Source organism: Furipterus horrens, unplaced genomic scaffold (assembly GCF_987537825.1).
Source record: "Furipterus horrens unplaced genomic scaffold, mFurHor1.1.pri manual_scaffold_7, whole genome shotgun sequence".
Classification (NCBI taxonomy): Eukaryota; Metazoa; Chordata; class Mammalia; order Chiroptera; family Furipteridae; genus Furipterus; species Furipterus horrens.
The window spans coordinates 56,746,345-56,759,940 of record NW_028327177.1 but is presented as its reverse complement, the minus strand read 5'-3'; the positions used below and the strand labels follow the sequence as shown (position 1 = coordinate 56,759,940).

The 13,596-nt window shown below is 35.3% G+C and overlaps 1 protein-coding gene across 3 annotated transcripts in view; it reads left to right on the top strand.

Moving 5' to 3' along the window:
- SPIDR (scaffold protein involved in DNA repair) overlaps window positions 1-13,596 on the top strand; it is a 396,715-nt gene that overhangs the window by 11,554 nt on the left and 371,565 nt on the right. For all 3 annotated transcript variants that reach the window (XM_090283719.1, XM_090283718.1, XM_090283717.1), the window contains exon 2: window positions 647-810. The gene's annotated coding sequence lies outside the window, so the exon portion shown is untranslated. The remainder of the gene's footprint in view (window positions 1-646; window positions 811-13,596) is intronic.

The following is a 13,596-nucleotide window of genomic DNA, read 5'->3' as shown; positions in this document are numbered from 1 at the left end:
ATCCTTAATTATTCATCTCTTTAAGCAGAGCAAATTAGAGTCTGTACATTTTATTATTTAATATATGAACATAATTTAACTTTCAAATTAAAATTTTGCAGAAGTAGCATCTAGATAATGCTTTTGAAGTAAACTAAAAACTAAATTTTACTTTGTTTCATTACTGATGAGAGATATCTATTAAAAATTTTTGGTGAAAATCTTTGACAAAATCTTTATTAGTAGAAGACTAATTAAATAAACTATAGGCCAACTATACATTGGAATACTATATTACAGAAAAGAATGAGGTTGCTTTCTATTTAATGATGTGGAAAAACCTGTCATGTTAAGTTAAAAAATATATATCAGAAAGGACAAAATTAACAGGTTTAGCATGCTGGAGAAATTTAAGAAGAATACAAAAACAACTAATAAAAGTAGTTACCTGAGAATTGTAGTGGGATAAGAGGAGAAAGAGGATGGCTAGCGAGAAGAGTAGTAGGAATTTACTTTTCACTGTCTTTTAATACATTTTTAAATTATTGAGCAACATGGATCTTTCTTAACTACTGAGAATATAAAAACTAGATTTAAAAATTAATAAAGTTGGGTTTACAATTGTGCTTAGCTTATATAAAATTAAGTTTAAAATTGTATTTTCTAGGTGAACTACAGTTTGTTGACTGGGAGAGTGACAGTAGCAGGGAAGACGCTAATGAATATGATGAATTTGAAGACAGTGAGAGTACTGTGGAAATATCAGACTCTGTCTCTTGTGCAAGCAGTCATTCTTTGACAAGTGAAGAGAGGGTATCCGAGCTTCCTAAGGTAAGAATGAATTGTTTCTGAATTTTTTATTCTGTTTATAGCATTTGTTAATCATAGCCTTTTGGTGTTTTTTTTTTCCTCCTTCCTCGAGGATAACAACTTTTTTGACTCTTAGTGTATTCTTTTGTTCTTACCTACTTATCTAAATAATATGCTTGTAATGTACTTCTAAATATGGATAAATACTGAGTTCTCTTCTCACCCACTGCCCACCACCGGCTCCCCATTGAACTTTTCCCATCCCTCCATTCTTACAGAACAGATATATCACGGTTTGGTTAGATTAGTGTTCAGCATTACATACTTGTGAATAAATAGTATTTGTAACCAAGGCAGATATTATGATTACTTTTCCTTCACAACTCTTTATTTTCCTTAGAGTTAATTATTTTGGGGTTTTGTTTACATAGCTTAATTTTTTCACCTTTGCATAGCTCTCCTGTTAAGATTATTTTAGATATCGCAGGCATTTTATCAGTTTTGTTGTCTTGGAGAACCTTTCCCACAATCTCCTAACTGCTCCAATTTGAACTCGGCATCCTCTGCTTTGTGGATGTTGCCATCCTTAGGTCTCCCTTCTTTCTCCTTCTGGGAATTCCCTTTACCTCCCCCTGTTTGGAGCGTCTTAATCCTGGATTCCATGTCTGCCTTTTTTCTTAGTTTTCCCTGTCATTCTGATTGAGCACATCTTCCAGGAGCTTTCAAGAAAGGATCTGTGAAAGATAATTTTTTTGAGATTTGGCATGTCTGAATATGCATTTATCTCCTTTAATATGTGATTGAAAATTTGTATAGAATTTTATGTTGGAAATAATTTTTCTTCAGAATTTTGAAGTCTTCATTGTTTCCTAGTTCCAGGGTTGCTCTCAAGAAGCCTGAAGCTCCCTATCTGATTCTGTTGGTTGGAGCATCATCCCATAAACTGAAAGGTCATGTGTTCGATTCCCAATCAGGGCACATACCTAAGTTGCTGCTTCGGTCCCCTGTTGGGGTGCACGTGAGAGGCAACCTATAGATGTTTCTCTCTCATGCTAATGTTTCTCTCCCTCTCTCTTTCCCTCCCTTCCTCCTCTCTAAAAATAAATCAAGAAGCATGTGTTTGGGTGAGGATTAAAAAAAGAAAATTGAAGAAGCCTAAAGCTAGTCTCACTCTGCATATTTTAAGATTTTGATTGTGATTTGCTTATGTGTGGTCATGGACTCCCTTCCAAGAATCCTTTTCCAGTGAAGTCACACAGATTATGCTTAATTGCTCCACCAGTGAGTTTTGATAACATGTGTAAAGTATTGTCTATCAGGGGAGCCTATTAGTGATTCAGTGCCCAGAGTTTTATTGGAGACTGGTAATGTTGGAACTCTGCCTACTATGTACCAACATTTCAGATTTCAAGAAGGAAAACAGTCAGCATAAGCCTTGTTGTTTGCACAATTTCAGCATAGGGAGCCACTCTTATTATTTAGGGAATGGTGGTAAGCCTCCTAAAATCTAGGCTCCCAGAGGTAGGCAAGGATCAACATTACAGGTAAGCTTTTGAAGGATACCTATTCCAACTCTCCATGTTAACTCTGTCCTTCACATAAGGGTTTAAAGTTTTTGTCACATTTGGAAAGTCTTTTGCATTTTTCTTTGCTTTGGGGACTCCGATTATATGTATATTAATTAGGCAGCTTGATGTTGTGTTATAAATCATCTTTTCCCTTTTGTTTTATTTTGAATGTCTTCTTTCTCTATATCTTATAGTTTAATAATCTTTTAAACTTGTTAATACTATTCAGTGTATTTGTCATCTCTAAAAATTTGATATGAATCTTTTTATGTTGTCTATATCTCTTACCACAATCATACTTTCTCTATGTTTTGTAAAATAAAGTATATTTATAGTAGTTTTAATGGATTTTTCTGTAAATACATTATCTGTATCATTTCTTTGTTTATTACTATTGATTGATAGTTCTCTTTATTATAGGTTGTATTTTTCTGCTTCTTTGCATGGCTGGAAATTTTTGAGTGGATACAGACTGTGAATTTCATGTTGTTGGGAGCTGGATTTTTAAAAATTTCTTCAAATATTTCAGGGCATGCTCTGGGGTGCAGTTACTTTGAAACAATTTTATCCTTTTGGGTATTGCTTTATGATTTGCTAGATGGGTCTGGGGAAGTGCTCACTCTTATGTCCCACTGCTGAAGCAAGACCTTCCTGAGTATTCTGTGTAATACTTTGAATTGTGGGCTTTTCCAGTCTGACTGGCAGGAATAAGAACTGTTTTCTGACCTTCTTTGTACACTGGGTACTGTTCTAATACTTCTGGATGGTTCTTTCCCTGGTCTAGGATAGTTTTATTTACATGCATGTGCTGATCAGTACTCTGCTGAATTCTTGAAGGGAATATTTGGGGTTTTCCATGTAGCTTTTTCTTTTGTGGTACTCTGACAAACTCTAGCTACTTTGGTCTGCCTGGACTCAGAACTCTCTCTCCAACTCTGGGAGCCTACTGGGCTTCACCTCAGTTTCCCTCCTTTTACTGTGTGGTTTGGAAATTCTATCAAGAAAGTAAGGTGGAACCATTGTAGAACTCAGTTTTTTGTTCCCTGACTTTAATGGGTTATTGTTATTCTTACCTGATATCCTTTATCTTGAGAACCATTGTTTCATGTATTTTGTCTGGTTTCTTTTCTTTTCCTTTTTCAGTTGTTTCAGAAGGGAGGATAAATCCTGTGCCTATTATTTTATTTTGGCCACCTTCCTGATCTATTTGTGTCGTCCTGCACATGAAAAGATGCTCATCATCATTGGTCATTAGGGAGATGCATATCAAAACATTGAGATACTGCCTCATACCCATTAGGATGGCTGAGATCTGTCAATGAGGAAAATTGTTTTTAAAGATGTGGAGAAATTGGAATCCTTGTGCATTGGTGGTAGGAATATAAAATGGCGTAGCCACTGTGGAAAACAGTTTGGTGGTTTCTCAAAAAATTTAACGTAGAAGTACCATATGATTCAGGAATTCTACTTCTGGATATACTCAAAAGATCTGAAAGCAGGAACTCAAACAGATACTTGTACAATGATGTTCATAGTGGCGTTATTTAAAATGGCCAAAGAGTGGAAACAACACAAAATCCATCTACATGAATGGATAAACAAAATGTGTGTGTGTGTGTGTGTACAGGGTGTGGCAAAAGTAGGTTTATAATTGTTCATATGAAAAATAATACATTAATTAATAATAATACAATAGTAAACCTGTTTCACCTACTCATAACTGTAAACTGACTTTTGCCCCACTCTATATATGTGTATATAAATGTGTGTATGTATATATATATACACATGTATATCTACACAGAATGAATTATTATTCAGGTTTACAAAGGAATGGAAATTCTGCTACATGGTATAATAAGGAAGAACCTTGAAAACATTACGCTAAGTAAAATAACCCAGACACAAGAGGACAAACATTTTATAACACCAGTTATATGCCATACCTAGAATAGGTAAATTCGTAGAGCTAGAAAGTAAAGTAGAGATTACCTAGTACTAAAAAGAAAGGGGAGTTATTTCTTAAATGTGTACGGAGTTTGGGATGATGAAGAAAAGTTATAGAAATGAAAAAAAAAGTTGTAGAAATAGATAGTGATGGTAGTTGTACAACATTATGAAGGTACTTAATGCCACTGATGTGTGCACCTGAAAATGGTTAATATGGTAAAACTTCTTTTTAAAGCCTGCTTTTTGCTTTTCTTTCCTTTTAAAAAAAAATAATTTATTTCTTTGTTTACTTATTTTATTTTTAGAGAGTGGGGAAAGGAGAAAGAGAGGGAGAGAAACATCACTGTGTGGTTGCCTCTCACTTGCACCCCGAACTAGGGACCTGACGTGCAACCTGGTCATGTGCCCTGACTGGGTATCGAACCAGTGACACTTGGCTCGCAGGCCGATGCTCAATCCACTGAGCAACAGCAGCCAGGGGTTGGTAAAACTTTTATGTGTATATCACAACAAAATATTTTAAAACCTGTACTATATTTTAGAATTTTTTTTTATTATTAAGATTTGTGTTTTTGAGGACTTCTTATTGTTGATATGGTAAAAATGTTTATGAAAGAATGCTTAATGAAAAAAGCAAAATGCCATCCTGTACATACATTTAAATCTCAACTCAGGTCCCAAAGGGCCATTCTCAGTCATGAGACTGCTACCAAAACACCCGTGGAAAAAGTTACATCTAACATCTGATCTGACCAGAAAGTGTTGTGTCATGACTTAAAAGTTTCTGTTGCCCTTTCATTATATGAACTGGACTAGCAAACCTTTACATCTAAAAACTTTTTCATTGTGGACGGAAAGAGAGAGAGAGAGAGAGAGAGAGAGAGAGAGAGAGAGAGAGAGAGAGTGAGAGAGAAAAAGAGAAAGAAACATCAATTGGTTAATCAGTTGCCTCCCATATGTGCCCTGACCAGGAATCGAACCTGCAGCCTTTTGGTGTACAGGTCGATGCTGACACTGAGTCACTTGGCCAGGACCATGTTCCTGGCTTTTTAAAGCACTTTATTTCTCTTGACAAAGGTGGGATTCCTGTGCGTAACTTCACATCACAGGTTACTTGTCTTTATAATTTTCAAGCTTTATCTGGTATTTTATGAGCAGGTTCTATACTGATAAAGTAACAGTCTTCAATAAGGTTAGCTTCAGGAATTCCTTTTTCTTGTTTTGCATAGAAAAAATTATGGATTTGTTCTCATTACAGGTTATTGCCATCACTGAATAAAAATTTAGTATTTTACTCTTAATTTTCAGAAACTTCAATTTTCTCATCAGGAAATACCAATTTCTGAGGACTTTTAATTTGTTTCTTGGCTTCTTTTGGGGGGAAATAGTCTGTGAACCAAGGATATAGTTATCCTTTGCAAGCTGCTATAAATAGTCACAACTGTATGGAGATGCTGGGTGGTTGGCTGGCTCACTAGCTAACTGAGAAACTCTTGCACACAAGTTTTGTAATACTTGCAATTCAAGTCCATACCCTGTTAAAATTATAAGTTACAGTATAATACAGGCTTTTTAGGGTAGCTCTTGAATGACAAATATATATAGTTATAAGAAATGAGTGGCAAGCATCTATAGTTCTTCAAAATGTTAATAATGTATCTCTGGGTGATAGGGTTATTGGGGATGCTTATTTTCTTCTTTGTTATATTTATTTAATAATCTTAAAATAAAACAAAGAAAAATAGAGCAGTCAGTGGCTTTTCCCTCAAAGGAAAAAAAAGAAATAAATCATTTGAGCCCTGGCAAGTTGGCTCAGTTGGTTGGAACATCATCCATGCAACGAATGGTTGGGGGCTTGATCTCAGTCAGGGTACATAAGGAAGGCAACCGATCAATGTTTCTCCCCCACCCCCCATTGACTTCCTTTATCTCTCAAATCAATAAACATATTCTTGGGTGAATAAACATATTCTTGGGTGAGGATCAAAAAAGAAAATAAAAGAAATAAGTCATTTGAACATATACTAGGTTTTATATTTTACTAATTGCTTTATGTACATGTATTAGTTCATTCAGACAGCTCTAACTATACCATAGACTAGGTGGTGTAAACAACATAAATTCAGTTCTCACAGTTCCGGAGGCTGGGAAGTTGCATGATCTAGGTGCCAACAAATACAGTGTCTGGTAAGGGCCTACTTTCTGGTTCATAGAAGCTGTCTTCTCACTGTTCTCACCTGGTGGAAGAAGTGAGGGGTCTCTTTGGGGCCTTTTCACAAGAGCACTAATTTCATTCACGAGGTCTTCCCTCAAAGGCCCTACCTCCAAATGCCATCCATCATCTTGAGGATTAGGTTTCAACATGAAATTTGGGAGAATTAGTTTTCAAATATGATTAGTTTCAACAGTCAGGTGAGAGCAGTACATTTTCCATTTGAATCTTAGAGCCATTTTGTGAAGTAGATTATTATCAGACCTAATTTTAAGAAAAGAAAACTATGTTAGAAAACTATGTTAGAAAAGATATGTGTTTGGACTGAGCAAGTTACATATGTAATAAACATGGCAACAATGATTGAAACCTTGCTGTAAAAGTATTTGGTGTGGATTGAATGCCTCAGAATCTACATTGATTGCTTTCTCAAGTTAGAAGCAGCATGCAAATGGGCAGAACTTTGAAAGATATGGTCACAGAAAAGAGAAGATCTAGACTTGCTTTACATAATTCAAGTCTTATTACACGTCGTCGTCGGCGGCAGCCGTCCGTCTCGAGAGACGATGGTGTAGCTTCTTAAGAGTCTATCTGCACCGCCGAGAATGGCTGTGCAGTCCAACTCGGGAGTGACACGGTATCTGTCTCCTCCCGTGTTGAATCGACATCTTGCGATGACGCTGGAGTGTCCTCTCCAGTGAAGCTGAAGCTACAGAGCCTGGGCAGGGTGATATGGAGGGTCTGCTGTTGCCCATGCAGCAGACCCCCCCTCTCTTCGCAGCTGAAGGATCCAAGGGAAAGACGGAGTCAATACAGCTTGGCTTCAGGTGCGCCGCAGGAGTTGCCGGTGTTGACTACAACGTCAAACCGCCTTAGGGACTCCGGCTCCGGATTTTCTGTCGGGGTTTACTCCCTTAGCCTTTCCCCTGAAGAGGTATGCCGCAAGGCAGCGGAGGTTTTTTGGAATCAGAGTTTTCCTTCTCTGAAATTTATATATTAAAGCATCACATATTGCATTGTCATTGAAAAGTGACTCAAAAAAGGAATCCTCCAAGCAGACATTGAGAGGTATTCCTGTATTATAGCAAAGCTCCTTTTGGTTTCATGATCTGCCTAATTACAGTAGTGTTGCTGTTGAATCTTTCCCCAAACCAGTTGCTGTCCTGAATTCCATATGCGTTTCAGCTGCCTAATGACATTTTAAAATTACTGCTAAGCCATATATTTTCTTTTCCTTTTAACTCAGACTCATCCTCTGTGTGTGTTTTTTGGTCTTAGTTAATGGCTTCTTTTTTCTTTTTTTACTGTCTGAATATATTTTATTATCAGGTCTTATAGATTTGGCTTCTAAACTACAGCATCCTCAGTAATTCTGCCTTAAATCAGCCCTTTCACCGATTGTCTGTATTGTTTCAATTGCTTCATAACTGATTTCTTAGCTTATGTCTTTTTATTAGATTTATCTTAATAGAAATTATGACCTATCACTCACTTATTGAAACAATTTTTATGTTTCTCCTTTGCATGAAAGTCAAGGTCCATATGACTTAAGCTTCACAGTTTAGCCTCAAGCTCTTAAAATGAATGAGTCAGAGTATACACTGTATGATTCTATTTACATAAAATTCTTAAAAGTGCAAATGATTCTGTAGTGACAGAAAGCAGGTCAGTGGCTGAGTGGGGATGAGGATAAAGAGAAGAATGGATTACAGTGGAACATGAGGAAAGTTCTGGTGGTGATGGAAATGTTTATTTCTTGATTATGGTAATCGTTTCACAGGAGTGTACACATCAAAACAGATCAAATTGAATACTTAAATATGTGTGGTTTAGTGTACTTAAATTATATACTTGAATAAAATTGATTAAAAATATTTAAGTACGAGAAAGATGTTGGCCTATATGCTCGTGACATAGTCCTCAAAATACCTTGTTAGATGGTGAAAAAGGGATATAAAATAATTACACAGAAAATGGAAAGAATATGTATTTATATGGACTATCTCTGGAGTGGTAGGAAACTAGTTTTACTGTATTAACCTTGTATACAATTTTGAATTTTGAACTAAATACGTACATTACTTACATTTCAGATGTTTTTTATTTTTAACCGTAAGTCTGTGATATATTATTATAAAACAGTATATTATAGCAATATTATATATTTCAAAACTGGTATAAAATGATATTTATCTGATACAAATATTTGATAATAGAAACCATTAAAAGAGCATTAATGGAATATAAATGTCCAGCAAAAACCATTTAATATTGAAGAATAATATATATTATATGTTATTTAAAAGACAGCATTCTTTTTTAAATTAAATTTATTTGGGTGACATTGGTAATTAAGATTATATAGGTTTCACGTATACAGTTCTGTGATACATGATCTGTATTTGCATTGTGTACCCACCACCCAAAGTCAGATCTCTCCATTACCATATATTTAACCCCTTACCCTTTACTATACCCCCCATCCCCTTCCCTCTGTTAATCACCATACTGTTGTCTATGTCTGTGAGTTTTTGTTTGTTTTTCTTGCTTGTTCATTTGTTGCTCTCAGTTTTACATTCCACATATGAGTGAAATCACATGGTTCTTAACTTTTTCTGTCTGACTTACTTTGCTTAGCTGGATATTTTCAAGATATATCCATTTGTCTCATTTGGCAGTATTTCATCTTTCCTAATGGCTGACTAGTATTTTGTTATATATACGTACCACATTTTCTTTATCCAGTCGTCTATCAAAGGACACTGGTTGTTTTCATGTCTTGCCCACTGTGAATAATACTGCAATGAACACAGGGGTGCATATACTTTTGTGAATAAATGTTTTCAAATTTTGGGGGCGGTAAAAGGACATTATATAGTAATTTCAGCATATTTTGAACTTCTTACAAACCATTAAGGAAATGACAAATAGCCCAATTGAAAATTTGGTCAAGAATAGGAAAGGGAAACCTCAATGGATAATAAGCATGTGAAAAGATGCTCAATATCACTAGTGGTATGAGAACTGAAAATTAAAAATGAGATATCATTATATATTTATCTGATTACCACAAAAGAAAAAAATAAGTCTGACCATGCTTAATATTTGGTTAAGTTCTAGTAAAGCTGAATTGTTCATTCTTTTTGATCCCACAGTTCTTTTCTTAGGTAAATATCCTTGATTTTTTTAAAAATGTGGCTTGTGGCCCATTTAATGGCTGCTATTAACTAATTCAGTGAGGTTTAAAAACATACTGGAATAAAATAGGCTACATTAGAATGTCTGGTAGTTAATAAGGGTGTTTTTTATGAAGCTTGATTTGAAGTTAGATTTTTTAGTATATGTATGTTGGATCACATTATGAAATGTATTTTTTACTGTAGTTCTGGGCCAAAAGATTTTGAAAGCCAGTGCTTGGAATTTTCACAAGAATATATACAAGAATATTCATTATGGCATTGTTTATAAGAGAAAAACTCTGGAAAGTAACTGATTTTACATGACCATACACAAATGGTGGAGTATTTATACAGTAGACAGCTGTAATTTTCATCATGGAAAATATTGAGGAAGTAAGCCAGTTGGCCAAAGAATATGTATGGTTTGATACTACATTATATGAAGTTTGTAGAAAGGCAAAGCAGTAGTACATATTGATGATGAACAACCTTGGAGAAGAGGAAGGTTTTCTCTACACACATTATTCAACTTTCTGAGATAATTTCAGTTTGCAACATCATTCCTTGTGGTGCAGCCGTGGAAATGTGTGTTCAAATCTTCTGTTGCACGAAACATAGTTGATTGATTGATGGCCTGAACTGCCATCTTTTAGGATCCACTGTTGTGTTGGTAATGGGGTCATGCTTACCATGGTCTCAACCATTGACTGAATATGCCAGGGTTGTGAGACACAGTCACATGGAACTGCTCTAGGAGTGACTTTAAATGGAAAAGTTACTATCAGCCTGGCCAACAGTAGAGCTGCACTACAGTCTCACTTACTACCCAATCTTCTTTCTTTTTCCTTTCATAGTCTTCAGGCCTGCATGATAGCCTTGAAGCTCTTCTTGACACCTGCTTTCTCGCTTTTATTCTTAACAGATGTTTCCTCCAATAAAGTTTTTTATACCTGATGCTGTCTTGGCAGCTGCCTCTCAGGAGATTCTGATACATATTCCTGCATTACTCTCTGCCCAGGATTGTGTAGTCACATCAGCACTTTCTTTGTAATACTTTCTTATATTATTACTATACAACACCATCCTCTTCTGTTTATTTAATATTTCAAGTAGATTGAGAGATATAAAATATGTAATATTCAATTTTTGAAGACTTGCCTCTACTTATTGTTTGCCTTTGAACTTCTCAGGCAGAAGCATGCCCTGAGAACATCTGGGAGTGAGTGAAGTGGGCAAGCAAACCAGGGAAGGGACAATAGCCAATCAGGGGATCATTATCAAGCAAGTTACTGTTGTGGGAGTCTGGAGCTTAGGACTGCTGGTAGACTGTGAGAATTATCCCACCAGAGGGGCTTCAGGCAAAGAAATGGAGGTGCTGGAAGTTGGAAAATACGGCAAGCATCACTGAAGATACAGGGGAAGAGACAGAGTCAGCTACAATGTCTAAATAAACCATGTACATTGGGTAATACTGGAAGGGGGAAGGTTTATACTATAATTAGGAGTTTTGTACCTATTACTTGGCTTTCCAGAAACAAAACCTTTCTTGTATAACTCATGAGGCTATTTTTGCCTCATGCATGTTTGTAGAAATGGAATATATATGGTCTTACTCTACAAGAGAACAAACTTCAATTCAGTGGGAAGCATTGATTATAATTTGGGTATGCCTTGAATCCCTTGGCTGGGGTGGTATGAGGGATGTTGCTTATTTAGGAAACAGTCTTGCCTATAAGCATGATTCCGCCAGTTTTCTGGAGCGGAATTCTGCTAGTACTGTATAAAGGCAGCTGAATCCATAGTAACAGAAGTAGCTAACATTACGAGTGCTTCCTTGTTGTGATTCATTCTTCTAAGTGCTTTGCTACATTAGTTTATTCAAACCTCACAGTAACTCTACTTATCCCTACATTTCAGATAAGGATTCTGAGGCCCAAAAATATTAAATAATTTTCCCGTGGTTATAAAGTAGTAAGTGATTGAGCCAGAATTTTAACTCAGACACTGGCTTCCAAGCTATGGTGCTGGCCATTTTTTTACAGTGTCAGTAATAGTACTAGCAATCATAACATTAAAAACACAATAATCCCGAGTTCTTATTATGTCGGCACTTTGCTAATTGCTGGTCGTTTGAGGTAGATGTTATTATTTAACCCCATTTTATAGATGAGAAAGTGAGGACATAGCTACTAAATGACAGAATGAGATTCTAACTTACGTAGTCTGATCCCAAATTCTCTTTAAGACTTACGTTGTATTCCCTGGAGTATAGATTGATTACATACTCAACTATTTGAAAGAAAAGAATGATAGAAATCAAGGACCATAGCAATAAATTGTTTTTGTAATGTTGTCTTTTAGGACATTTAATAAACGTAGTTGATTACTGATGTGACTTTCCATGTTGGTCAGTATTGCTTGTTTGGGTTTTCACAATTTATTATTATCAGTGTCTTCCAAGAACTATTCCTGTAGAGGGCAACAGAGACACAATAGTGAATGCTCATCATGACCTACATTTTTCAGGAAGTGCGAAGGAAGTTGGATTTAGGTGAGCTTTGTTATGTAATTCTGATGTACTTTATATAGTGATTGCTATGCAAATGCAGGATAATTGACCTAATAAATGCCAGGTAACCAGTGAAGTCCAGGGTTTTGTTGAAGATGCCTAACAGATTGGCTGGCACAAATAAAAGATCTGAAAGTAGTTCATGTAGCTTTTAAAGAGAAAGTAAATTTGGTTTTCAAATTTGGAATATGGATTCATTGTTATGAAACATGTTTTCTTTGTACTCTTTAACAGTAGAGGTCAAACAAATGACTCAATATTTCAAAGGTGGAATATGGAAAAGTTTTCACAAAATAAAAATAAACATAATTTTGTATTCTTACATGGGAAGATGCAACCCTTTAGAAAATGACCTGGCAGATTTTGCAAGTATTTCTAAATGTAATTGTACTCATAATTCTGTTTATTTGTAAATTTGAAAGTAGTACATTTAATTTCACTTCTAATGATGAATTAGAATAAAATGATATGACTAAATATCTACAAATTGTTAATGTCTAAGAACTCTCCATTGTATACATCATATATAGAGTTGAAGGAACTTAATTATGATGAACAAAAGCACACATTTTATAAATTCACAAATATAATTATCTTCCATGTACCTACTATAGCTTTTTGTTTGCGGTTACCCTGAGGCTTATAAAAAAACCTTTATTTGTAATAAGTCTTTTAAATTGACAACAACTTAAGTTTGAACACATTTTGAGGCTCTACATTTTTACTCATTGTGCCCCCTGCCATGTTTTGTTTTTGATGTCACATTTTACATCTTATTTTAATTTATCTCTTAACTAATTAATAGTAATAGTTATTTTTACTACTTTTGTCTTTTAACCTTCATACTAGCTTTAAGTGTGATTAATCTACTACCTTTACTATATATTTACCTTTCAATATACTTTCCTGTTTCCTTTTCAGCTTAAATTCTGTTAACATTTCTTGTAAGACTAGTTAGGTGGCGATGAACTTTAGCTTTTGCTTGTTGGAAGCTCTGTATCTCTACTTCATTTCTGAGTAACTTTGCCAGATAGAGTGTATTTAGTTGGAATTTTTTTCTTTTAGCACTTTGTATATATTTTGTTCTTCCTTATAACCTGCCAAGTTTCTGCTGAAAAATCTGCTCATTGTCTCATGTCTTATGCATAACAAGCTGTTTGGAGGGAATGCTGCTTGTAAGCATGAGGTTTCTCATCTCTAACTTTTGACCTTTTAATTATAATGTGTCTTGGCATTGGTTTCTTTGGCATCTCTTATTTGCAGCTCTCTGGGTTTTCTGAATCTGGATGTCTGCTTCCTTTCCCAGGTTAGGGAAGTTTTCATCCATAA